This window comes from Corythoichthys intestinalis, chromosome 15, assembly GCF_030265065.1.
Source record: "Corythoichthys intestinalis isolate RoL2023-P3 chromosome 15, ASM3026506v1, whole genome shotgun sequence".
NCBI classification, from domain to species: Eukaryota; Metazoa; Chordata; class Actinopteri; order Syngnathiformes; family Syngnathidae; genus Corythoichthys; species Corythoichthys intestinalis.
In genome coordinates, this window is record NC_080409.1 from 41,583,338 (window position 1) to 41,610,507 (window position 27,170).

The following is a 27,170-nucleotide window of genomic DNA, read 5'->3' on the forward strand; positions in this document are numbered from 1 at the left end:
AGGGGTGAAAGTGGGCCGGAGCGGTCTGGAATGCCTTTCCGGTAAAATATTCAGGGCCTGAACGGTGTTTTGATCCCGAAAATATGACGGCAACTGTCAAAACCCTATGTTAAAAATTTTTTTTGTTAAAAACCTGCCAGGCTGCCACAAACTCATTAATCGTCGGCGGCAAATTTCAAAATTACTACACCTTCTAGACTGTCATTATTTTGTGATCAGTTTTTTTCGTGAACGCAACTGAACGCATCACACAGGAGCAAGAGTGAAGGGAGAGCACGCTCGGCTTTTACGAGCAGTCGCCGAGTTGTGATTGAAATAAATCTTTAGAAAACAACGAAAGCCTGGAATCGGTTCTTGGGATGTTACAGTCGATGCTCAGTTGGGCTCTCACCACTTGGAAAATAACAAATAGAAGCATTTGGTGTGGGGCTGAATATATTTCCTGGAAGCCGCAACCAGGAGTGCTTGTGCATAACGATCCTGGCGATCCTGGAAGTGGAGACAGTTTTGACTGGCAGAAATTTCATGGAAAAAAACTGATCGTGCGCCTCTTTGACTGGGGGTGCCACGCAGGTCACTTGTCGGTGTTTAATTTTCTTCTACTCATATATTCATGTTTGGTCGGCATTGAATTGGGAGCGGGCAGCCCCGCAGCTGGCTGATCGGAGACAATGCGGGAGACGAGCTCTGTAAAAACGCTCATTTCTGCCTCATCCGCGATGGGAGGACCACAATTGGCTAGTGTAGACGTAGCCTTAGTGTCGCTATCCCCCCCGCAACCCCATCACGCCAGCGAGTGAAAGCCAGGGCCAATGTTTATTCTGTATTTCCTGGTAGCTACCCATTTTTTTTTCTCTTCAGACAAAACTTTTTGTCTCTGTTGCTCTGCCATCTTTGCAGAATTCGTGCGAAAGCTTTGGCATCGACTTCTGTCTTTATAATGAATGGGGAAGGGGGAAGTGACGTATGCTGTAAAGCAGCAAGGTTTCTGCCACCCTCCTCAAAGTTAATTAGTGCTAGTGAAAGTGATACAGACCCTCTCAAGATACAAAAGAAGTGTTATTCAACTAGTTGGCAGTCGACATATAACAAATGTCATGAAATTATTTTATAAAGGTTGAAAGATTACCTAGTATTGCTTTAAGAATCCCTTTTTGAAGCTCTTGTTTGCAAACTATGTCTTGGTCTTTGCTCTCTACCTGCCATGCACTCCTCACATTTTTCACTATAAACCTCTTTCACCCCAAAATTGACACTGCTTTTAATCGATCATAACCCTTTTCTGCCCAAAACATCACGAACATTCTGCAACAAATAGTAAATCTCAGTTCATTCATCCCGATATTCTCGTTTAAAAAGTTGTGGGTGTGAGTGAGTCCACCTGTTTATAACATTTTATTCACAGGATGCCACACGTGATATATTGTAATGTATTATTATGTAAATATGTGACAATATCTGTTGCATTTGATTTTTGCTTTGCTTTAGTATGCCGTCTGAAGTCAGGTTGCCATTATTGTAGTTTGCCCATTTTAAGTTTTGTTGCTGACACAGTTGCATGACTTTGTCCAGTATGTCATCTTGTTCCTGGCACACATTTCTCCGGTTCTGGACCTTCTACTGACCCACGTCTGTGTGCATGTGTGTGTGTTTTCTGCCAGCTATGCAAACACTCACTGTCACTCATTTTTGCTGGTCAAAAGAAATATTAAAAAAAAAATCCTGAGAGGCCTCCTTTCGACTTGACATCTACCCATCACCCAACCAGCCCATGCCCTTTTTGTCCCAAAGTACACGTCCCACTTTGCCCTCTCAAGTGACAGCAAACAAGGAGAGAGGATGCTGATGCTTTGATATATAAGCTTGTTGTTTGACATGATGATGACGTAGGACATTCAAATGTCCATCTCAGGAGAAAGGACATGAAGGACAGAAATCTGCTCTTACGATGACCTCAGCGTGACCCATAAAGTGCTGATTTATGGTGTCTGGAGAGTCACTTTCTCAGAGACATAGCTGCATTTTGTATCATTAATTGTGACCTATCATTTTAGGTCATGAAAACTGGAGCTGTAGCCTTAAACGTTGGGGCCAGCGTGTGTTAACAGGGAACCCTAGAGTATGAAATCAACATTTGTTGCGTTGCAAACTTGTTTGCATTGTGCATTTCCAATATTGAAGGCAAAGTATTTATACAATGATCCCTTGCTACTTCGCGCTTCAAACTTTACGCCCTCGGTCCATCGCTGTTTTTTTTTTTTTTTTTTTTTTTTGGTCCAATATAAAAAATTTTAAAAAATCATCTTTGATGGTCAGGCAGTTTACTGGAGTTGCTTATTTAATTTTTTTGTTAATTGACAGACGTTTAATATTTGATCTTGTCACAGATGCTTGGAAGCCAAAGCTTCAAAGCGCCGCATGCTTCAATCATCATTTAACTTGTTAAACAGTTGCTGTGGCAACTCATTGTGTGTAAGTGAGCAGCTGGAACGGATTTGAGTGGATTCACTTAATGAAGCATTTAATAAAGACAAGCATTTTTCTACTTTATGCTTGTTTAAAAATGATTCGGTGGGACAGTAACATGTTCAAAAACGATCATAATTTGTACATTAGATGTGCTTAAAAATCATTTATTAAAATATATATATATGCAGGTTTTTTTTATAATTATACTTTGGGGGGGGAGTGAAAAAACGTCTTATACTGTATGTGTCTCTTTCCAATGGTAAATTCGGATAAATACATTGAACACACACAAAAAAAAAAAATTTGGGGGGGGGGGGGGGGGCGCTTTTTCACTTATCACGGGGGGTTGTGGTCCCCATTAACCGCGAAAAACGAGGGATCACTGTATTGCACTTCTCCTAAAAAGAACATATTTCCACTGCTGTGTATTATTTAAAATTAGGGCTGTCAAACGATTAAAATTTTTAATCGAGTTAATTACAGCTTTAAAATTAATTAATTGTAATTAATCGCAATTAATCGCAATTCAAACCATCTATAAAATATGCCATATTTTTCTGTAAATTATTGTTGGAATGGAAAGATAAGACACAAGATGGATATATACATTCAAAATACAGTACATAAGGACTATTTGTTTATTATATGGTGTTATACTTATATAGCGCTTTTCCACCTTTCAAGGCGCTCAAAGCGCTTTACACTATCTCGCCATCCACCTACTGGTGGCGCAGCACCAGGAGCAAGGACGAGTTCATCAGGGCGGAGAATCGAACCCACAACCTCTGGGTTGGGGGACAACTACTCTACACTGAGCCACGCCAACAATAAATCAACAAGATGGCATTAACATTATTAACATTCTGTTAAAGTGATCCATGGATAGAAAGACTTGTAGTTCTTAAAAGAAAAATGTTAGTACAAGTTATAGAAATTTTATATTAAAACCCCTCTTAATGTTTTCGTTTGAATAAAATTTGTAAAATTTTCAATCAAAAAATAAACTAGTAGCCCGCCATTGTTGATGTCAATAATTACTTACACAATGCTCATGGGTGCTGAAGCCTATAAAATCAGTCGCACCCAAGCGCCAGCAGAGGGCGGCAAAACTCCATAAAACACAATTAACAAGCAGTTCACTGTACTGTCATTTAAATCTGTCTGAGCGGGGGGAGTGCGTTAATTGCGTCAAATATTTTAACGTGATTAATTTTTAAAAATTAATTAACGCCCATTAACACGATAATTTTGACAGCCCTATTTAAAATACTTTAATTTTTGTTGTCATTGTTTTTCTTAAAAGGGAATGGAATTTTATTCAATGGCACAGGATGATTCATTGCCAGCCATGACCTTAAAACCTATGTGTGTCATACCATAACCTTCTGGACCAGTGGTTCTTAACTGGAGGTGGATAAAACCCCAGGGGTTCAGTGAGTAAGCCTTAGGGGTTCAGTGAAGGTTGAGAAACGCAGAGCCCTATTTTGTACGCTGACTAAATATAGGCAAAGTGGCGTTTTAGACCAGGTTTCTGACTGCTTTCCCCTCAATTTACGGGCTTTGTTCCATTTCTTTCAAATGCTAGCCCTCTATTTAGTGGGAGGAGAAATCGGTTTGCTCAGTGGAAGGTTGACTGGCACTTGGTATGAGGAAGTATAACAGACCTACAGACAGCGTGAACTTTGTCGGTAAAAGACATAATACAGAAATCTGCGTCATTTTACGCCATGAAAATAGTATGTGATGCAAGTATGCGACAATAAAATGAGAATTTAGACATGAAAACAAAAAAAAGGAACGTTTTAATTCCATTTGCCAACGTGAAAATCAACAGCGAAAGGCAAAACATTGTCATAAATTTGAAATCTGTAAAAAATTTGAACAGGAATTCACTTAGATCTTTGCTTTCTAGGTTTTGAATTCGCAGAAAAAAAAGGCTTTATTATGAAATTCCGAAGGGTTCGGTGAATGCGCCTGTGAAACTCGTGCGGTTCGGTACCTTTAGCGAGGTTAAGAACCACTGCTCTAGACAAACCAAAAAGTCGCTGCTTGTATTTTTAGTACAAATCAGTACATAAATGCAAGGCTCCACTGCCGACAAAGCTGGAGTTACCTCAGTTTCGATGAATTATGCAGTCTTCGGCTCATGCCAAACGTTTTGGGGGATTTGGCTCTCTTGTCGTAGTAGTAAACACTGCATGATTTATCAAACACTCAATGCAGTTTGAGTGTCTGCTGCAGAGGACGGCTGGGGATTGCAAATCTAGAATCGCTCCAAAGGCTTCCTCGCTAATGCCGGATGGCGTCACCCCTGTCCGGTTAGGTCATACTTTGCAAGCGGCGGTGGTGAAGTAACGTCTGCGCTCATGCGAGCCTCCTTCAGGTGTCGTTTGTTTCTTGCTGCTCTGCGTGCCCCCCTACCGAGGCTTTGTCGGGATCTCAGCGTGATGCGCTGAGTCACAGAGCAGCGTGATGTCACGGTCATGAATGTTTTACTGGAATTTTCAGTTTCAATTAGACCAAAATCCACCATCCTCGAGTATTGTCTCGGTACCAAAACCTTTGAAAAATGTGGATTTCTGGAATTCATATTATTTTCATATTGCCTTTCAAAATGTTTTTAAATTTTACTCTGTACGGTCTTATAAAAACCTGCAAAGGGGAGAACTTATCCAAGTTTGCTCAATTCATAAATTGTTTTCAAAATACATACAGTAGGGCAAATAAGTATTTAGTCAACCTCCAATTGTGCAAGTTCTCCTACTTGAAAAGATTAGAGAGGCCTGTAATTGTCAACATGGGTAAACCTCAACCATGAGAGACAGAATGTGAAAAAAAAACATAAAATCACATTGTTTAATTTTTAAAGAATTTATTTCCAAATTAGAGTGGAAAATAAGTATTTGGTCACCTACAAACAAGCAAGATTTCTGGCTGTCAAAGAGGTGTAACTTCTAACGAGGCTCCACTCGTTACCTATATTAATGGCACCTGTTTTAACTCATTATCGGTATAAAAGACACCTGTCCACAACCTCTCAGTCACACTCCAAACTCCACTATGGCCAAGACCAAAGAGCTGTCGAAGGACACCAGAGACAAAATTGTCTGGGAATAGGCTGGGAAGATTGAATCTGCAATAGATAAAACGCATGGTGTAAAGAAATCAACTGTGGGATCAATTATTAGAAAATGGAAGACATACAAGACCACTGATAATCTCCCTCGATCTGGGACTCCATGCAAGATCTCACCCCGTAACGTCAAAATGATAACATGAACGGTGAGCAAAAATCCCAGAACCACACAGAGGGACCTAGTGAATGACCTACAGAGAGCTGGGAGCACAGTAACAAATGCTACTATCAGTAACACACTGCGCCGCCAGCGACTCAAATCCTGCGCTGCCAGAAGTGTCCCTCTGATGAAGAAAGTACATGTCCAGGCCCGTCTGCGGTTCGCTAGAGAGCATTTGGATGATCCAGAAGAGGACTGGGAGAATGTGTTATGGTCAGATGAAACCAAAATAGAACTTTTTGGTAAAAACACAGGTTCTCGTGTTTGGAGGAGAAAGAATACTGAAATGCATCCGAAGAACACCATACCCACTGTGACGCATGGGGGTGGAAACATCATGCTTTGGGGCTGTTTTTCTGCAAAGGGACCAGAACGACTGATCTGTGTAAAGGAAAGAATGAATGGGGCCACGTATCGAGTGATTTTGAGTGAAAATCTCCTTCCATCAGCAAGGGCTTTGAAGATGAGACGTGGCTGGGGCTTTCAGCATGACAATGATCCCAAACACACAGCCAGGGCAATAAAGGAGTGGCTTCGGAAGAAGCATTTCAAGGTCCTGGATAGGGATGGGAATCGAAATCCGATTCCAATTCGGAACCGGTTCCGAGTGTTTCGAGGCCTCGACATCACAATGAAAAAGCCTTAACGATCCCTTTAACGAGTCCTGAAGACGCATATTGCGTCGTGACTGTCTTGTTGTCCAAATGCATCAAACTAGCATGTCCCCAAGAACCACTCGCTCCAAAGTTTGACTACACTTCACCAGGAAAGAGTGTGAAAATGAAAGGTTACGACGGGTAAGCACGAGCATTGCAGCCATAAACATAACAATGACAGCACATAGGTTCAAACGCTTGAAAGTGTGTCTTCACAGTACAAAGTCCCGGCTATACAGTTAGCTAAACTCCCAAATGACGATGCAGAAGACGTTGGTATAATTTGCTGACTTTATTCAACCATCACTTGAAGAGTGAAACTAAGAATAGAAATGAAACAAATCAATTTCGTCCCCAATAACAAACAGGTTTGCATCAAAGTAAATCAGCGATGATTAGCTGCTAATAACAGTATGGTTAGCATTCGTTCGCTAGCATTAGCACATCGTTCAAACCACTACACAACTGGACTTAAGTGTCCGATCGCGAGTGGAAACACAACAACAACAACACAAAAGATGATACATACAGGCGTTGCCTCTGTAGATATTAACATTAACAAAGAACGTAGGCTCGTAGAAGTGTTTCCCTCTCTCACTCACTTGGATGCGCCATTTCTTCTTTGGGTGTATGCGCGCTCCAGTGGTCCTCAAACTGCGGCCCGCGGCCCAAATATGGCCCGCCTCCACATTTGGTCCGGCCATTCCATTTTGAATTTTTTTTTTTTTTTTTTTCTCAATCGTGTTATTTATTTTCTGGCCTTTTCCTTGAAGAATTCAGAGAGGGTTATTTGGTTATTATCTATTTGATTAATAGTGTTTTTATTATTAATTATTATTATTATTATTATAAAGAATCCAGAAAGGGTTATTTGATTGTGGCTTTCTGAAAAACAATAATTTTTTACATTTATGCACTTCTGCAATCGTCACACTTTTTCTGTAACAAACTGACCCCGGCCCCTCATCAGAGAAGGGAAAAGTTATGTGGCCCTCACAGGAAAAAGTTTGGGGACCCCTGCTTTAACACATATTGCCAAAGGCAGAACAAAAACCTATCTGCCTATATATATATATACCAATATTTTTTATTTCTATTAGATAAATGTTTCAGTAAAATGTTACACATTCTTGTGTATTTGCCACTTATTGCCACAGTTAACATTGAGGCTTTGGGCCTCTTTTGATCTCGTTGTGAGTTTGTAAGGTTGTGACTTCTGATTAAACAAACTCGATGCCAATCAAAACGTTTGTTCTTCTTTTTTCCCAAATTAGAATCGATAAGAGAATCGATAGAGAATCGAATCGTTAAGCAATATCGATAATGGAATCGGAATCGTAAAAATCCTATCAATTCCCATCCCTAGTCCTGGAGTGGCCTAGCCAGTTTCCAGATCTCAACCCCATAGAAAATCTGTGGAGGGAGTTGAAAGTCCGTGTTGCCCAACGACAGCCCCAAAACATCACTGCTCCAGAGGAGATCTTCGTGGAGGAATGTGTCAAAATACCAGCAACAGTGTGTGAAAAGCATGTGAAGAGTTACAGAAAACATTTGGCCTCCGTTATTGCCAACAAAGGGTACATAACAAAGTAGTGAGATTAACTTTTGGTATTGACCAAATACTTATTTTCCACCATTATTTGCAAATAAATTCTTTAAAACTCAAACAATGTGATTTTCTGTTTTTTTTTTCCACATTCTGTCTCTCATGGTTGAGGTTTACCCATGTTGACAGTTACAGGCCTCTAATATTTTCAAGTGGGAGAACTTGCACAATTAGTGGTTGAATAAATACTTGTTTGCACCACTGTAAATGAATGGGCGCGTTCCATACCAATACTTGTCTTAGTCAGTTTTTTTTTTTTTTAATGTTTTTATGCTCTCAGAACTTTTGTTTTACCTTTGCATCATAGAATGATAATGGTTTATGTCTTTTTATGGTTAGATTTGACAGATGTTTAGATTTAAACCCCTAATGCATTACACTTTTAGTGGCAGGCAGCTATTGGGCGGCAGCCATACAATTCTTAATCACTCTAACGCAGAATGACAATACTGGAGTTTGCCCAATGCATTTCCACGTGTCTCCTATAGATACCGTCCCTGCTGGCTATTAGAAAACAGGATCAGTGTGAAGTCTGAGTTGGCAAAGCTTGCAAATCCTCTCTCGATTGTTTTGAAAGGTGTGCTCAGGTGCCTGATGTCTTTACGCTTTCTACATGTGGGACTTTGTATCGAGGGTTCAAACAATGGCTGTGCACGTGCGCGTTGAGGAACGCCAACTCTGCCGCTGCGGTAGCGCATGCAGCAGCTGCTGCAGGGCATCACTGCGGGCCAAAGCTGCTCACTTGCTTGAGTCATGTGAGCCCAAATCTGTGTTTGGAGGGAGAACAGCTTGTCTCCAGTTGTGCTTCCTCAGGCCATGTGAGCATTTCCAGAACTGCTCTCTATTTTTCTGTTTTTTTTTTTTTTTTTTTTTTTTTTTTTTTTTAATTTACTATATATGGAAAGTAACCCAAAAAAAAGAGGAAAAAATATACATAGGAACCTTTTGTTTAGAGGTCATGTGGCGACCCAGTTGAGTACAACGTGTGACTCAGAATGCACTATCATGATAGCGTCTTCGCCACTGCAGCTAATTAATGATGAATGAAGTCAGCATGACTTTGTGTGATGACCTAAGCTGAATGGCTCATTGGGTCATGGTTGCATCATATTTTATTTAGATGCTTTTAATATGAACGACATCGACAGCCCAGCTCTATTTCTACACGGTGCTCGCCACTCGGTAAACAAGTAGTAGCTTTAAATAGTAATGGAGTAAGAGTACAGTGGTTATTAACTCTTTCGCTAGCATTGACGGCAATAGATGTCAAGTTACTGGAACCGTAATGAACGGGGCTAACGTTAGCAAATTTAGAACCAAAAGAAATATGAACTACAGTGATCCCTCGCTACTTTACGCTTCAAACTTCGCGCCTTCAGTACATCGCGGATTTTGTTACAAGTAAAAAAAATAATAAATAAATGCTGATAAGCCGTCATGTAGCCTAACGCTTCCTCCTGCTGCTCTTTGTTGGTCAGGCAGTGCACTGGAGTTGCTTATTAACGCTTCAAAGCGGCGCATGCATCAATCATCGTTTAACTTGTTAAACAGTTGTTGTGTCAGCTCATTGTATGTAAGTGAGCTGCTTGAGCGGATTTGAGGGGACTCACTCAATGAAGCATTTCATTAAGACAAGCATTTTTGTACTTTATTCTTGTTTAAAGATCATTCGGTGGGACAGTAACATGTTTCAAACTTCCATCCAGCCATGCGTAGTCGCGAGCGACATAGCATATCTTATATGTTACTTTTTCCAATGCTAAATCTGAATGAATACATTGAACACACCAAAAAAAAAAGTGTATATATATATATATATATATATATATTTTTTTTTTTTTTTTCCCACCACTTCGCGGTTTTTCACTTATCGTGGCAGGTTCTGGTGCCCATTAACCGCAAAAAACGAGGGATCACTGTACATCAGGGGTGTCCAAACTTTGGTGTGGTAAAAATGTGGGGGGCCGACCTTGGCTGACGTCCTTTATGTAGAACAATATATTTAAGCAAATTTTAGCAAGCCATTCTGTGTGTCATATACGCTTTATTATTTTTTTAAATGAATAAATTTCAACAATCTCAGTTCCACGGAATCTCAATTCCACGGAATCGTTTGGCAGTATATCTAGCCTTTGTGGCGTTCGCTTTCGACTCTCGGGCTCTTGCGAAATACTGCTGCTGTGAGATTAAATTAGCTTCAACTTGCTTCAATTTCTCGCTAATCGCTACGCATCTTCCCTGTAATCTTGTCGTACATGTCAGCGTGTCTTGTTCGGGAATATCGCCTCACATTTAACTTTTTAAAAACAGCGACTGTAGACAGTTGTTGCGGAATTTAGGGAAGAAATAGTCCAATTTCCACCTATCCTTGAAGCGCCAGCCGTCGCAGTCAACTTTCTTTTTATGTTGATTGTCGCCATTTTAGAAAATTGGGAGTAAAGGGTCACACGGGGGAATGTTGCTTAGAGTGCTGCTGCCTTTTCGTGGGTAAATGAGGAGCAGCATTTAGTGTGTAAGATACTTCATATGCTGGTAGCAGTACTGCTGACCAATTTATCAAGTCTGTGTGCGGGCCAGACGTTATTGATTTTATGACAGAGGCTGGGGGCCGCATGAAATTTGACCACGGGCCGCATTTGGCCCGCGGGCCGGACTTTGGACATGTCTGCTGTACATGCATCTGTTTTGTGGCGCTTGAGCAGACATAAGATGATCTCAGGAGGAAATGATCTCCGAATACCATTAAGGCATTTCTAAGAACTAGAGCTGTCAAAATTATCTCGTTAACGGGCGGTAATTAATTTTTTAAATTAATCACGTTAAAATATTTGACGCATTTAACGCACATGCCCCGCTCAAAAAGATTAAAATGACAGCACAGTGTAATGGCCACTTGTTACTTGTGTTTTTTTGGCGTTTTGTCGCCCTCTGCTGGCGCTTGGGTCTGACTGATTTTATGGGTTTCAGCACCATGAGTGAGCATTGTGTAATTATTGACATCAACGATGGCGAGCTACTAGTTTATTTTTCGATTGAAAATTTTACAAATTTTATTAAAACGAAAACATCAAGAGGGGTTTTAATATAAAATTTCTATAACTTGTACTAACATTTATCTTTTAAGAACTGCAAATCTTTCTATCCATGGATCGCTTTAAGAGAATATTAATAATGTTAATGCCATCTTGTTGATTTATTGTTATAGTAAACAAATACAGTACTTATGTACCGTATCGTGAATGTATACATCCATCTTGTCTTATCTTTCCATTCCAACAATAATTTACAGAAAAATATGGCATATTTTATAGCTGGTTTGAGTTGCGATTAATTACGATTAATTAATTTTTAAGCTGTAATTAACTGGATTAAAAATTTTAATCGTTTGACAGCCCTACTAAGAATTCCACTAAATCAGCATTAACCAGCTACTATCGAAACCTGCATAATGATCTTCGACTTGTAGCTCCTCGCATGTATATACTAACTAATTGCAAGCATTGCCCTGTATTTGTCACTTGGCCGTACAGTATTACATAGGGTTCCCAACTCCCTGAAAAAACAATAAGGGACACCTCATCGGTCGAGCCGGACGGCCGATAACCGTCAGCCTTTTAATATTTTATTTATGTAAAAAAGTGATTTTTTAAATTGTAATTATAATATTAATAAAAACAATAATTATCAGTAAAGCTGCAACTAACGATTATTTTTTTTTATAATCGATTAATCGGATGATTAACTGAACGATTAATCGGATGTCACTTTTATCAATAACTTTTACAATTTAACTTGAAGTTGTTTAAAGGGATCCTCTATTTTTAAGACAAGTAATTCTTAAAAGATAAATGTTAGTATGAGTTATAATAATTTGATATTAAAACCCCTTTTAATGTTTTTGTTTTAATAAAGTTTGTAAAATTATTTTAAGTGATAAGTCGCCATTCTTGTTACGTCGCAGTGCGTGACGTCACCGGTCCAGTTGCCGAAATTCCAGCGTGTCACTCGTGAGCTTTCCCAACATGTCGTCGGTTCTTCCCTTCCTATTTGAACCAGATCTGAAAAGTGAAGAGCAGGACAGCACTGTCGGTCGTTCACAAGACGAGCTTCAGGGAAAAATGTGTGCAGCAAATACCTGATGAAACAAAAGTTGGGCAAAACTGGTGATGCGAGACAGTGCTGTTAGGAACTCCGGTTGGGAGCGAGAGTGTATGCTGTTTGGAACTCCGGTTTTAGTAGCAGATATTCAAGGTAAGCATATTGCGTTTTCAAACTTACCCCAATATAATTATGTAGATTGTTAGCATCCAGAGCTGTCGTGTGCTTTACATACAGTACAGGCCAAAGAGCACACCTTGTGTAATCCATGTCTTGTACATCGTAACGCGTGTTAGCTAGGATACGTGTATAAAAGTACCAGAAAGGGGGGAAGCTTCCACTTATGCACATTTATTCACCAAAAAATAATATTTCCACCTTGACCACTCTTCACTCGGGAGCTCAGCAGTACGCAAACATGCGTTCCCTGACGAACTCCAACATTGTTGTAAGGTCCATGTCAGAGGCACTGTCGCGTGCTATTGTGCTTTAATTATTTAGTATGATTTTGGAAAACTCCCACGAAGAATAGTCAACATAAAAAATAGCAATAGTAATCCAAATCCGCATTTTTTTACTTATTCGAAGATCCAGGAATTAGACCGATCCCATGGCAATGTCGCAGCCGCGATCAGGCCGTCGATTCCACAAAATGGACTGATCCGAAAAGCCGCTGTGGGACCGACGAATCCAAAAAAATGGACAGATCCGAAACCAATATTGCAGACGCAGTGGGACCGTCGGATCCAGAAAATAGACGGATCCCTTACTTGACTGAGGATCCAGGAGAAATGTTTGGGCACCAGTTGTAATGTGTGGTGGGTAGGATACATGCATACAGGACCAAAAAGGGGGAGAAGCTTCCACTTATGCACATTTATTCACTAACAATAATAATTCCACCTTGACCACTCACTTCACTCCCCTTGTTTCCATTTGACTGGAAATTGCATCCAAAAGCAGCACATCGTGGCATTTACTTTGCGAGTTTAGGCAGCAATAAGCAATTGTTGAACACACTACACATTTGGAAAGATCCCAATGACGTCATCACTGCGAGCCCGCAAACCATGGCGCCAACTAACGGTCAAAATATAGACTAAATATTATAAAATATTGCCATTGATTTAACATTTTATGTGTTTCTAACAACATATTTTAGTACAAGAGAACAATTGTGGTTTATTAGAGCCTACATGTATTTAAGTTAGAGGATCACTTTAAGGCATGTTGTAAGCACTGTTGTCACTAACGCGTTACTAAGTATGTGATCTGATCACTTTCTTTCAGTAACGAGCAATCTAACACATTCATTTTTCCCAAACAGTAATCTGATTAAAATGAGTTTCCTTAGTGTCTGCAACTATTTTGTTGCAGTGTTATTGCAGTCATGTTCAAAGAGCATTTTAAATAGAAGAAAATGTTAGAATGTTTCCCACTAAGCGTTAGTTTCTGTGGTAACCGCTCATAGTTACTTCCTGTTTTGGTCTCGAGTCACACGCGCTAAGTATTTTGGGACTGAAAAAGGCGTGACGAACGCAGGTGCACATTCGAGCTGAGTGCAGCCAACTATTGAGATATGCGAGGGACTGTTGATCTGTGTGCGTCCATGAATGAACGTGAACATTTTTCCTTCATTCTGAAGGGCTCCAGCGATAGGTTGGGGCCGCTACATGTGTGGCCGTTTCGTAGCTTTGCCGTTGTAACAGCGGGTAGTCATCACTCCAAGTCGGCGAGCATTGTGTACATCTTATTTGTGTTGCGCATTTATGCTGTTAGGTGACATGTTCGTTTCGCATCTTTGGGACGTGTTGTAAATCTTTGTAAAGTCGTTCGTTGCCGCCACGTTTTGTGGCCAAATGGGTTAATGTGTGTCGTTTCTTTATAAAAAGAAATAAGACAACTTTACCATCTAACAATACCTCAAGTGCTAATAAGCTTCTCCAGAATACAAACGGACACTTAAGATACTAATTAGCATAATCGTTAACTAGCTTAGCACGCCGTGCTAAATAGTAACGGCTCATCAACAAAGAATACAAATAATACAATTTGCTTTATATACTCACCTCTGACGGAGGCACACCGGATCTATCAACGCACTATTTTCGAGTTTCATGATTATACGGGACAAAGCGCATCCCTTGAAAGCTCAATTAGGGACGCGTACTTTTGTTTCTGAAAACAGGATGATTCCGTTTTTCAAGGGAAAGTTGGCAACCTTGATATTACACCCTATTGGCGTGCACTGGCTGTCAGTAGTTACCTGTAGCACTCGCTTTTAGTTGATAGAATCATGTGCAAAAAGTGTGAACTTAGACAGTTAGGTGGCAAAGATTGGTGTTCTAATGAAAACATGGCTTGCTGTTAATGTGGCATGGGCTGCTTTAAGTTTTGCAAACAACACACTAGGCAAATGTCTTCTGATCCATCACAATTATCTCACACAAAACATTGCAAGTAACACTGACCGATATTGATAACACACAATGTTGTGAAACCCGAATGTGTGTGTAAGACTGTGTGAGGGTCGAGATTTCTCACTTTAATTAACGCCTCACCGACATCTGAAAAAGTCTAGACACACAAATATACAGCACCCCAAGTTTTTCGTTTCTGTTGTTGTTTTTCCACAGACTCGCTCAAAGGGAATTTGGCGACGAGGACTGTGCGTTCAATTGGAGGTCATCTCGGGCCAGTGCTGCACACTTGGCGTGCAATAGCGGATTGTTTATGGTTCAAAGGCAGCGCTCAACCATGTCTCTTCGCATGATTCTTCCTCTAAAAGACACGATAAAGTTGAAAGGTACAAAAAAGTTTTTACCTTCACTTTCACTGTCAACTTAGCTGCAAGGTTGTATGTAATACAATAATTTCTGAATTGTATTGCTGGATACATACCAATCAGTTGTTCACTAGTTTATTGGAAAATAAATCCCTTCCTCTGATTTCTTTTCTAGTTTTCTCAGTTCTTCCAATTCAGAATGTAGATATTGTTATACTCAAAGGAATGTCACCTGTTCTTGATATGCAAACTTGATAAGCTGATCCCATGCTGCAGCAAGCATCTTTGCAATGGTGTCTCCAATGTCTCCACATTCATTGAATCACACTTTGTGAAGTAACCACGTTTCGGTGTTTGCTTCTCTTGATTTTGTCTCTGGGGTTACCCTCGCTTTTCTCTCTGGGTGTTATTGCAGCATCTTCGCAATTGCATGTTGAACGATTTTGAAAATAGACCCCATCAACAGTTTCCTCCCCCATCTGTATTTGAGTCAATTGAAGTCTTCCTCACTTGAGTCAAATGACATCATCAAAATATGGACATAAATGGAAACATTCCATCACACAACCCAGACAAACATCATCAAAATGCAATTTGGTGTAGGGTTGCAGCTATTGATTATTCTAGTAATCAATAAATCCATCAACTAGTTAGTTCGATTAGTCGAGTAATCGGATTAGTAACATTTAATGCGTTGCAGAATAAATTTAGATGTAAAACAAAGACTTGCTAAGACTGCACTTTCAGAAGAGCATTAAAATGCGAATACAAAATAAAATTCCCGGGTATTTCTTCAAACTATGCAAAATTGCACTTTCATTTAAAAATAAAATACCTGCACTTAACTTGAAACGGTATAAAAATAAAATAAATAACTGAGGATAAGTATTTAGTCAACCACCAATTGTGCAAGTTCTCCTACTTGAAAAGATTAGCGAGGCCTGTAATTGTTAACATGGGTAAACCTCAACCATGAGAGACAGAATGTGGAAGAAAAAAAAGAAAATCACATTGTTTGATTTTTAAAGAATGTATTTCCAAATTAGAGTGGAAAATAAGTATTTGGTCACCTACAAACAAGCAAGATTTCTGGCTGTCAAAGAGGTCTAACTTCTTCTAACGAGGTCTAAGGCTCCACTCGTTATCTGTATTAATGGCACCTGTTTTAACTCATTATCGGTATAAAAGACACCTGTCCGCAGTCTCAGTCAGTCACACTCCAAACTCCACTATGGCCGAGAAAAAATTGTAGACCTGCACTAGGCTGGGAAGACTGACACCAATCTGTAACAGGTAAAACGGTTGGTGTAAAGAAATCAACTGTGGGAGCAATTATTAGAAAATGGAAGACATGCAAGACCACTGATAGTCTTCCTCAATCTGGGGCTCCATGCAAGATCTCACCCTGTGGCGTCAAAATTATAACAAGAACGGTGAGCAAAAATCCCAGAACCAAACGGGGGGACCTAGTGAATGACCTACTGAGAGCTGGGACCACAGTAACAAAGGCTACTATCAGTAAAACAATGCGCCGCCAGGGACCCAAATCCTGCACTGCCAGACGTGTCCCCAAATCCTGCACTGCCAGAAGTGTCCCCCTCCTGAAGCCAGTACACGTCCAGGCCCGTCTGCGGTTCGCTAGAGAGCATTTGGATGATCCAGAAGAGGACTGGGAGAATGTGTTATGGTCAGATGAAACCAAAATATAACGTTTTGGTAGAAACACAGGTTCTCGTGTTTGGAAGAGAAAGAATACTGAAATGCATCCGAAGAACACCATACCCACTGTGAAGCATGGGGGTGGAAACATCATGCTTTGGGGCTGTTTTTCTGCAAAGGGACCAGGACGACTGATCTGTGTAAAGGAAAGAATGAATGGGGCCATGTATCGAGAGATTTTGAGTGAAAATCTCCTTCCATCAGCAAGAGCTTTGAAGATGAGACGTGGCTGGGTCTTTCAGCATGACAAGGATCCCAAACACACAGCCAGGGCAACAAAGGAGTGGCTTCGTAAGAAACATTCCAAGGTCTTGGAGTGGCCTAGCCAGTCTCCAGATCTCAACCCCATAGAAAATCTGTGGAGGGAGTTGAAAGTCCGTGTTGCCCAACGACAGCCCCAAAATATCACTGCTCTAGAGGAGAGCTCCATGGAGGAATGGGCCAAAATACCAGCAACAATGTGTGAAAAGCTTGTGAAGAGTTACAGAAAACGTTTGGCCTCCGTTATTGCCAACAAAGGGTGCATAACAACGTATTGAGATGAAATTTTGGTACTGTCCAAATACTTATTTTCCACCATGATTTGCAAATAAATTCTTTAAAAATCAAACAATGTGATTTTGTTTTTTTTCCACACTATGTCTCTCATGGTTGAGGTTTACCCAATTGACAATTACAGGCCTCTCTAATATTTTGAAGTGGGCGAACTTGCACAATTAGTGGTTGACTAAGTACTTATTTGCCCCACTGTTAGCATGACAAAAGAACAATTGGCTAACTTGCATAGCAAAAGTCCACTAGCTTAAATGCTATAAAGTGCTAACCTTTAAAACAAATTCTTCAAACACATATTCCCACAAAAAATTGCTAAATATACCTATACAAAACATTAGGCCAAACAAAAACTTGCCTCATGTCGGTCTTAACAGGGAGCATCTGGATTCAGTTTCCGATGTACTCTTGTAAACTAAGATAAATTTCGCTTTTCCGGCAAAAGATTTGTTCCACACGCTTATTGAGCAGATGAATGGGATATAATCTCCACAAGTCTTTCATCGTCTTCGACTACATGTCATTTGCTTTACAAAGATATTTTTGTTCCTCTCCGTCTGAGCTCAGAACAATAAGATACCAAAAACAGAGCCTAGGGGAACGCCACATTTAAATGTTCTTGTTTTTGTTGATTTGTGTGTTTCTGTCACTGTGTTCAATTATGTTGCTGTTTGATGACAACCGTGAAGATCCAATTTTTCGGTTATGACAAGAGATTAATTCATAAAACAGCATTTGTGTAAATCGTCTTTTATCACAGCTATAGCTGTCGGCTGTGAAAATAATATCACATGCCGGTCATTTTTCTCTCAGCTTGAAATGGTTTTCAAGCAAAAATGACATATTCTCTTTTATGGATGGCTAATATGCCCACCTGATTTTGACTTCAACCAGACTTTGTAAAATTCTATCTTGTTTTGTTATTTATGTGACAATTCTACACCCTGTATAGCTCTTTAATCTCTCACTAAACTGGAGTCTGGGACAAAAGAAGCCGTTTTGCTTGCTGCTCCAATGTCATTTTGTAAGCCACAGGGAAGGGAATGCTTACAAAAACTGCACAAATGATGTCAGCCTCACATCTGTCCGAGTGAAACCTAAAACCAAATTGGAAAACCAAGTACGTGTAGTGACACACAAAGTGACAAAAGCATCCAAAGCGCATCAATTTTGCCTCAAAGCTTGTCCCCTTAATAATATATCCGCCATCAATAAAATCCTTTTGGGCTGCACCATTAAGTGAGGTTCTAACACCACGACAAGAGCATCACAATGAGAGAGTGGTTAGCAAGAAGAAAAGGTGAGGAGAGCAACAGACTGCAAAAGCGAAAAAAAAAAAATAACGAGAAAGACGAGGGGGGAAAAAAAAGTGGGATCAGTAGCAGCCTGTGGAAATGTATCTGGTTCAAACAGAGTCCAAAGGTAAAGCGCAGGGAGATAGATTATACGATGAAGAACAGACAATGAGTCCTACCCACATTGTGTAATCTTACAATTCCCTCGGGATTTGCAGGGGGAAAAAAAACAGTTCATTGTCAATGTGGTGATATCTCTATTCATTTCCTGTATTTGTTATTTTTATTTATTTATTTATTTTTTTAAATTCCCCAATGACACATTGCTCACAAGATGGGAAATTCTCTTCGAGCCCGCTCTGCACATTGTGTTGATTCATATCCTTCTTCTGTATGATTCTGAATTTTCCTGTCACTGGCTGTAAATGAATATCAATACCTGTGTCTCCTCCCTATCAAGTCCAATTGGCCCGCCAATGTTCCCCGTGTCTGATTAAGACCTGCCAGCCGTTGATTTTTATTGGCGGCGTAATGGCGCAGAACCGAAACATTAATCAGGAACAATGGAGCCGTGCGCTGTACAAGGCTATTAGGCAACGTGTAGGGGCGGGGGAAGCGAGTGGGTGTACAAAGTAGGTGTCAGAATGAACTGTCACCTCTGCGTCGTAATGACTGTTCTTACCGGAAGGAAATTGTTTTTGTTTGTTTATTGAGGCTGTGGTGCTGCATGCCAATGTGAGCAATCTAATGAGAGTCGATGCGAGAATTGACAATGTCTGCTTTTACAAATGTGATTACGCTCGGGTTTGTTTGTCACAAGTCAAGTCTTGGGGGAGGCAGGTTGAAAGAACCAGGCGGCGGAACATAAATGTTCAACATGGGACAGCAGACTGTAGAGACTAGGGTTGTTCCGATCATGTTTTTTTGCTCCCGATCCGATTCGATCGTTTTAGTCTGAGTATCTGATGATCCCGATACTTCCCGATCCGATTGCTTTTTTTTGCTCCCGATTCAATTCCAATCATTCCCGATAATTTTTCCCGATCATATACATTTTGGCAATGCATTAAGAAAAAAATGAATAAAACTTAGACGAATATAAACATTCAACATACAGTACATAAGTACTGTATTTGTTTATTATGACAATAAATCCTCAAGATGGCATTTACATTATTAACATTATTTCTGTGAGAGGGATCCACGGATAGAAAGACTTGTAATTTTTAAAGGATAAATGTGACTTTGTATATTGTGACTAAATATTGCCACATAGTGTATTTGTTGAGCTTTCAGTAAATGATACTGTAGCCATTTAACTTCTGCCCAAATGCATGATGGGAAGTGCAACCATGACTGTGCGTCGTCGTACCAATTGATATATCTTCTCTGCGTTGGGGAAATAACATAAGGTGTTTAAAAAAAGATCAACTACTACCTTTCTTCCCCACATTGCTTCCCACGATTATTTTAATCATTGGGACAGGGATTGTAAGGTTTTAGCCATTTAAAAAAAGGCTCCAAAGGCTGTCAAAATTCTCTCTACTCATTTTACGCTGCCTTTTAGCTCTATATACTTTATGGGTAAAACGGCGCCATTATAGATTGAACGCGACAATGCGTGAGTGGGTCGTGCAGCGCATGCGTTAATTGCGTTATATATTGTAACGTGATAAATGTAAAAAATATTAATTCTCGCCGTTAACGCGCTAAATTTGATACTTTAAGCTTAAACTAAAGACTCTGGAATTTCCAGAGTGTAACACATTATGTCTGTAACGTTAAATACAATTAGAAAACGATTTAATTAAAAAAAAAAAAAAATGTATATATATATATATATATATATATATATATATATAAAGGCATGTCCGATATTTTTCTGCCGAATCCGATACTTTGAAAATGACTTGATCGGACCCGATCGTTCGGGATGCCGATCGATCGGGACATCTCTAGTAGAGACATAAAGTCAATTACTTTACTCAGATCTTTTAGATCCATTCAAAAGTGAAATAATTTGCTGAATAACACCTTTTTTTTTTTTTTTTTTTTTAAACCTCGTTTATTAGGAGAAAGCTTCGAACAGGAAGGGGTTATGGGGGAACAGAAGAAAAGAGGGAGAGCGATAGAAGAAGCACAAACAACAACAAGAAATACATTAAACGTCTACACTACCTACAGTAACTATGAATATGTTGGTGCTATCGTTAGCTAGTTGTATTTCTGGTTTACACCATGTGGGGGGCCTGATAACCAAGGCAAGGGGGGTGGGGGCAATGGTCTGAGAGATAAGTGATTAAGAGGGGTGGAGTGTACACAAATAAGCCATGTGGTGTAGAACCCAGTATTTGTGTGAATCCCTTGTGAGTGTGATTATGTTGGCATCCTATTCTATACTGTCACATCGCCAATCCTGACACTGAGGTTTTCTAGTTGAGTGTGTTTAATTTCACCTAGTCTTGCATGAGTCCCATCTACCATGTGATAGTCCCGCAGACAAGTGGAGATGCCTTGTTGGTGCCGCCCCAGGGCCATGGCCCTTCACCATCCAGTCCGGGGGGGCGAGCCAGCACAGCCCATCCCTCCTCCCGCAGCCCAGCAAAGGGGCCATCGTCATCACCCAGAGATCCAGGGTGGTCCCCCGGGCCATCCATGCCCCCATCAACCAGCCTTCAGGGATGGGGCTGCATGACACTTAATGACATCCGTTATGAGCATTCATTTATGCCAGTACTTCTCAAATAGTGGGGCGCGCCTCCCTCGGGGGGCGCAGAGCAATGCCAGGGGGGGGCGCATGTGACCTCGGGGAACATGTTTTTTTTTTGTTTTGTTTTTTTGCCGTACTGGAATAAAGTGTACTTGCACATCCACTCAGTAGGTGGCAGTGGCGCTCTCATTTTCAGAGTGCGCACAGTATTTTTGAACTAAGGAAGAGCACTCAGCACACACAGACAACAGATATGAAGAGCAGTGTGCCACCGCCGTTTTCGAAAGCCGTTTTCCGACCGGACTCACTCACGCAGCGACCCACTGTCTTGTCCGGTTCTCATGTCGCCGCCCGAGAAGTGCCATTTTCGGCTTGGGATCGTCACGACGACTGCCCTCACCTACGGTTCTACCTCGGCCGCCGTGAATGCGCTTTTTTCGTGCCGTTTGCCTTTTAGCTTTGACTTTTAATACAGCGGGTGATGATGAAAGACCACTGTTTACTGTGTCTAAAAATAATTATAGCAGACAGCAAGAAGCCAAATCAATTAAGACGCCACTTAAAGACAATAGACCCCAATCTCATTGTTAAGCCGCTTGATTTTTTTCAGTGAAAACGTGCCGAATATTGCCAACAATCGTCCTGCTTTGTCAGTGTTATATCAGTAAGCCAGTGAGCATTGTTAGCATGCTAATTGCAAAATAACTCCACACCATTGCAAAGGAGGTAAATACTGTGAGCAGCAAAAATAAAAACTGTCCTGTCCAAGGACACTTTTTTTCCCCTTTTATTCAGATGTTTTTTCGGTCAAATTTTTTGGCACATTGTCCTCATGAGTGAATGTTTCTAATCAATTTTAATTTGGTATTATTTACTGATTTTATTACATTTTATTTTTCTGTATCAAATGGTCAAAAATGTACCTTGAGTGTATTTTTTAGTTTGGATGTGATTTTTTTTTTTTTTTTAATTCAGGCAAATTGATGCACGTCAAGTCTTCTCTGTTACAAACAAAACAATGTTAATAAAGTTATACTTTATTATAAGTTGATCTATGTTACTTTTTTTCTTTATTAGAAAAAAAGGACACAATGTTAGGCAGATGCGTATTTATAATAGTAATTTCATAGACAAATGATATTATTTACAGTGGCGGCAGAGAGTTTGGGGGGGCGTGAAACATTTACGTCTTCCTTGGGGGGGCGTGACAGAAAATAATTGAGAAGCACTGATTTATGCACATGACAGCGTCATGTCATAATTAATGAAACAACTGGAACAGTAACTGAAGCAATAATCAGCACAGCACATGAATTTGTTATTTACACCTGTAGCGCTACAATGCATGTTCGGAGGCATGTTGGACAACAACAGTGTTGACAGCAGGTGGCAGCAGAGGTTGACTGTCTCCGTCTAGGAATGGTTCAAAGCTTCATGGTGGTTTATTTGGTCTTATGACAGTCGTATGATTCTGCTGTAAAATAAAGTGTTACCGATTAATATCTTTTAGTGTAAATATCCCATAATTCAGTGGGGACAGCTGTGGCTTATAGTCAAGTGCGGCTTATCTATGAACAAATGCTGTTTTCGTGTCAAATTTGTTGGGTGGCGGCTTATAGTCAGCAGCGCCTTATAGTGCGAAAATTACGGTAAATGAACGTTTATCAATGTCAATGGTAGGCAATGAGTCAAATGCTATGATTGATCACAATGATATAGCTTTTTATTTTAATTTGTCTAATTTTGTTTTTATTTACATGTTATTCATTTTCAATAAATATATAAAAATAATGATTCATAATGAATATTATATAATGGCAATTTTGATGAAGATTTTTTAAAATCATCTAAGATAATCACTTGCCCAGCAAAGGGTTAACTGGGAGAGACCAGCAGTGAAATTAAAATAGATAAGACTTTGATATGACAACTGGGAGAGACCAGCAGTGAAATTAAAATAGATAAGACTTTGATATGACTGTGAATGGCACTGAAACGTGAACATTCACCAGCCAGCTCTCCCCATAAATTTGGGGTTTGGGTTCATTCTGTCCTCGACCAGGTGTCGACCATTCCACAGCAAACCTGTCATTTTGGCAAATCTGTGTCCTGTATAATCCGCTAATGTTCATAATCCCTAGGAGTGGGGTCACATTTAAAAAAAAAATGGATGAGAAATTAATCTTCTGTCAGGTAGAACAATCTGTCTGCAGACTCTGCACCAGCCAGTAATATCCCCCCTGGCATAGCCGTAGCCTGCTGTTCATGTGCATAAACCAAGAACCAAATCGAATGCCAAATGTAGTCTGTTTGGGCCTAGCAACAAATATCCCTTTAGACCTTGACGCCATCAGTTGATGGAAATATAGCATATCGTGCCAATGGTAGATAATTACTACAGTGGTAGCTCGACATACTATCGCATCGATATACGATCCTTTCAACATCCGCCGTAAAATTTGACTCGTCATTTGTCTTGACATATAATGACATGCACGAAATACGACGATTTATGACAGCGTCGCAATCTCATTGTTTTCTTTCAAGACAGACGCACGGCAACCACATGCACGTTTTTTCCCGACCTCCATTTGCCAGTCTCTAGTTAAGGTGACAATAAAACACTTTTTCCAAATTTCAATTTATTATTATTATCAATGAAAGAATGAATATTATTATGATTTGTATTTTTAATTCATTTGTTTTGCTATATGTAATTGTTATTAGTAATTATACCTGCAGTATTTATTAAAGGTATCACCGGATAGGAAGACTTGTAGTTCTTAAAAGATAAATGTTAATATGAGGTAAAAAAAATTTGATATTGAAACCCCTCTTGATGTTTTTGTTTTTATACAATTTGTAGAATTAGCTTAACTAGTAGATCGCCATTGTTGTTGACATATAATGACATGCACGAAATACGACAATTTATGACAGCGTCGCAATCTCATTGTTTTCCTTCAAGACAGACGCACGGCACCCACGTCTACGTTTTCTCCGACCTCCATTTGCCAGTCTGTAGTTAAGTTAAGGTGACAATAAAAAAACTTTTTCAAATTTCTATTTATTATTCTTATGAATGAATGAATATTATTATGATTTGTATTTATAATTAATTTGTTTTGCTATATGTAATTGCTATTAGTAATCTAGTACCTGCAGTATTTATTAAAGGGAACACCGGATAGAAAGACTTGTAGTTCTTAAAAGATAAACGTTAACATGTGGTAAAATAATTTCATATTGAAACCCCTCTTGATGTTTTCGTTTTTAAACCATTTGTAAAATTAGTTTAACTAGTAGATGGCCATTGTTGTTGACATCGCAGGGCGCAATAGTGCACAAACGAGATGTTTACTGAGCTAAACCTACCAATTTTGTCCGAAATAGATGTCCCTGGTGCCAAATTCACTGTTAAAGATGTGGAAGAACATACAAATGTTCAGTTAACGAGATGGCTTGAGTGTCAAGGGCTGAAAAAGACGGGAAAAAGAGTTAGCTTTTTTATCGACACCTTTTCTTGTCTGCATTGCCTTACACCACTGGCAATGACAGTCTCCTGTTTCAACAATCTATCCTGTACCACCATATGCCCTGTCCTTCTTATAAATTGTATCCTCTGGTTGTCTTATATCTCTGACCGTTCTTGGGGGCAATTTACATCGATATTTTTGTGTAGCGATCGCAAATGCTACTCAGTGACTGCCAACGAACACTTTTAATTTCTTCATTAATAGCAAATCTTAATTCTGTAATTTATTTACACTTCCCCTTTACTAAAGTTGTTTTTTTTACAATAGAAAAGGTAACAGTGGCAGTCTGATAACATTTTAACTTTTTTCAGGTCATTCATTGTCAGACAGAAGCAGCACGGCAAAACGCCATGCTAAAAAATAAGTAAAAATATCAAAATGGCTTACCTTTTTCATCCTCTAGGACCAAGGCTCCCAACAAAATGTTTACTGGATATGAAATGTGAATGGCTTCACCTTGCTGGCGTTAAACTGGTATTTTGGACGTCTGCGCAAGTTGATCCATTCTTCACATTTTTTCCTCTGAGGTTTTGGTTTTGGGAAACATACGATTAAAACATCTTTCATATGTCGTAATTAGGGTTGTTCCGATCATGTTTTTTTGCTCCCGAGCCGATCACGATTGTTTTAGTTTGAGTATCTGCCGATCCCGATATTTCCCGATCCGATTGCTTGTTTTTTTTGCTCCCGATTCAATTCCAATCATTCCCGATAATTTTTCCCAATCATATACATTTTGGCAATGCATTAAGAAAAAAATGAATAAAACTCGGACGAATATATACATTCAGCATACAGTACATAAGTACTGTATTTGTTTATTATGACAATAAATCCTCAAGATGGCATTTACATTATTAACATTCTTTCTGTGAGAGCGATCCACGGATAGAAAGACTTGTATTTCTTAAAGGATGAATGTGACTTTGTATATTGTGACTAAATATTGCCATCTAGTAGGCCTGAACGATATATCGTTTAAACATCGCCATCGCGATGTGCGCATGTGCAATAGTCCCATCGCAAGGACGTGCGATAGTTTTTTAATTTCATTTTTTTTAATCCACAAACGTTTGTTTTGAGGAAGGAGAGGGGAAAAAAGCGCACAGCCTCTCTTCCCTCCAGCAAGTCATCGGCTCCTCCCCCTCCCCCTGCAACAGTGGAGTGGAGGGAGGAGGGGCTGAACAGCAGAGCGGAGGGAGGAGGGCCCGTTCTCAAAGTGAAAGCAAGCAATCAACACGTTGGAGGAGCAAGGAGGACTGTATCCAAAAGGAGTTTTGGAAGTATTTTGACAAGAACAAGACTATAAGGGACAAAAAACAGCCCTGTCGACAGTGCCTCGCCATGGTTGCCTCAACAAGAAGTAATCTGTCAAACATGTGGGACCATTTAAAACGCAGGTATCTATGCATTCCTGCTACGAGCTCCCCATCAGAGGTTTTTTAGCACAGGTGGGAACATTGTTACGTGCCAACGTTCTTGTCTCAAGCCTGCTATAGTGGATAAACTAATAGTCTTGGCCAAAAACCTATGAGACCCAGTTGAGAATTGCTGAGCAAGGAAGGTGGACGATATGCAGACAAATACATAACACAGCTGAAGGAATGTCTTTTCTTCTTTTTATTCATGTGACAGCTATCAGGAAGGCAGGAAATTTGGGAGTTAAAATGGTTCTGTTATTCATCACAGTTATTTGCAGTTATTCAGTTCAATTATTTACAAGTTCAATTGAGTTTGTATCTTTTATATTTAAATTTATTGTAAACCGTATTTTTCAAATAACTATATATAGTACAGCTGCACATAAAGTTTTGATACTTAATATTTTTGTTGAAATATTTTTACAACTTTGTTGCCGTTTTGCAGTTTTATATTGTTATATTTTGTGTAAACAACTCAGGGGACTAATGCACTTGCACTTTTATTAGTCAGATTTAATATTTAAGTTCAAATATGTTGACAACTTTGTTGTTTAACTGAGGTTTTTATTTATTGTTATAGTTTGTGAACTCTTTTGTCATATTTAATATTTTTGTTCAAATATGTTGACAACTTTGTTGTTTTACTGAGGTTTTTATTTATTGTTATAGTTTGTGAACAACTCTTTTATTTGTTATATTTAATATTTTTGTTCAAATATGTTGACAACTTTGTTGTTATTTTACAGAAGTTTTTATTTATTGTTATATTTTGTCAAAAACTTAGGGGACTAATGCACCTGCTCTTTTATTTATCATTTAATGTATTTGCTGCTGTTGAAGTGTAAAATATTGTATTCAATAAATGATCTATTTTGTGCAGACATGACTTCCTGGATACCTTCATACAGAAATCTTCATCATTCACAAATGAAACGGTATTATATGAATACACTGTGGTCACGGTGTGTTATGTAAAGTATTTCCAAACAGCTATTCAAGTCATTTAGTGAAAATTTCTTTAAAAAAG

General features: G+C 39.4%; 1 long non-coding RNA gene across 3 annotated transcripts in view; it reads left to right on the forward strand.

The window, feature by feature from the left end:
• Nucleotides 1-27,170, forward strand: part of LOC130931307 (uncharacterized) — a 118,783-nt gene that overhangs the window by 80,603 nt on the left and 11,010 nt on the right. For 2 of the 3 annotated variants that reach the window (XR_009067189.1, XR_009067190.1), the window contains exon 5: nt 14,762-14,931. This is a non-coding gene — a long non-coding RNA (uncharacterized LOC130931307). Of the gene's footprint in view, nt 1-12,083; nt 12,279-14,761; nt 14,932-27,170 lie in introns of all 3 variants that reach the window. The other variant, XR_009067191.1, reaches the window with a different exon arrangement.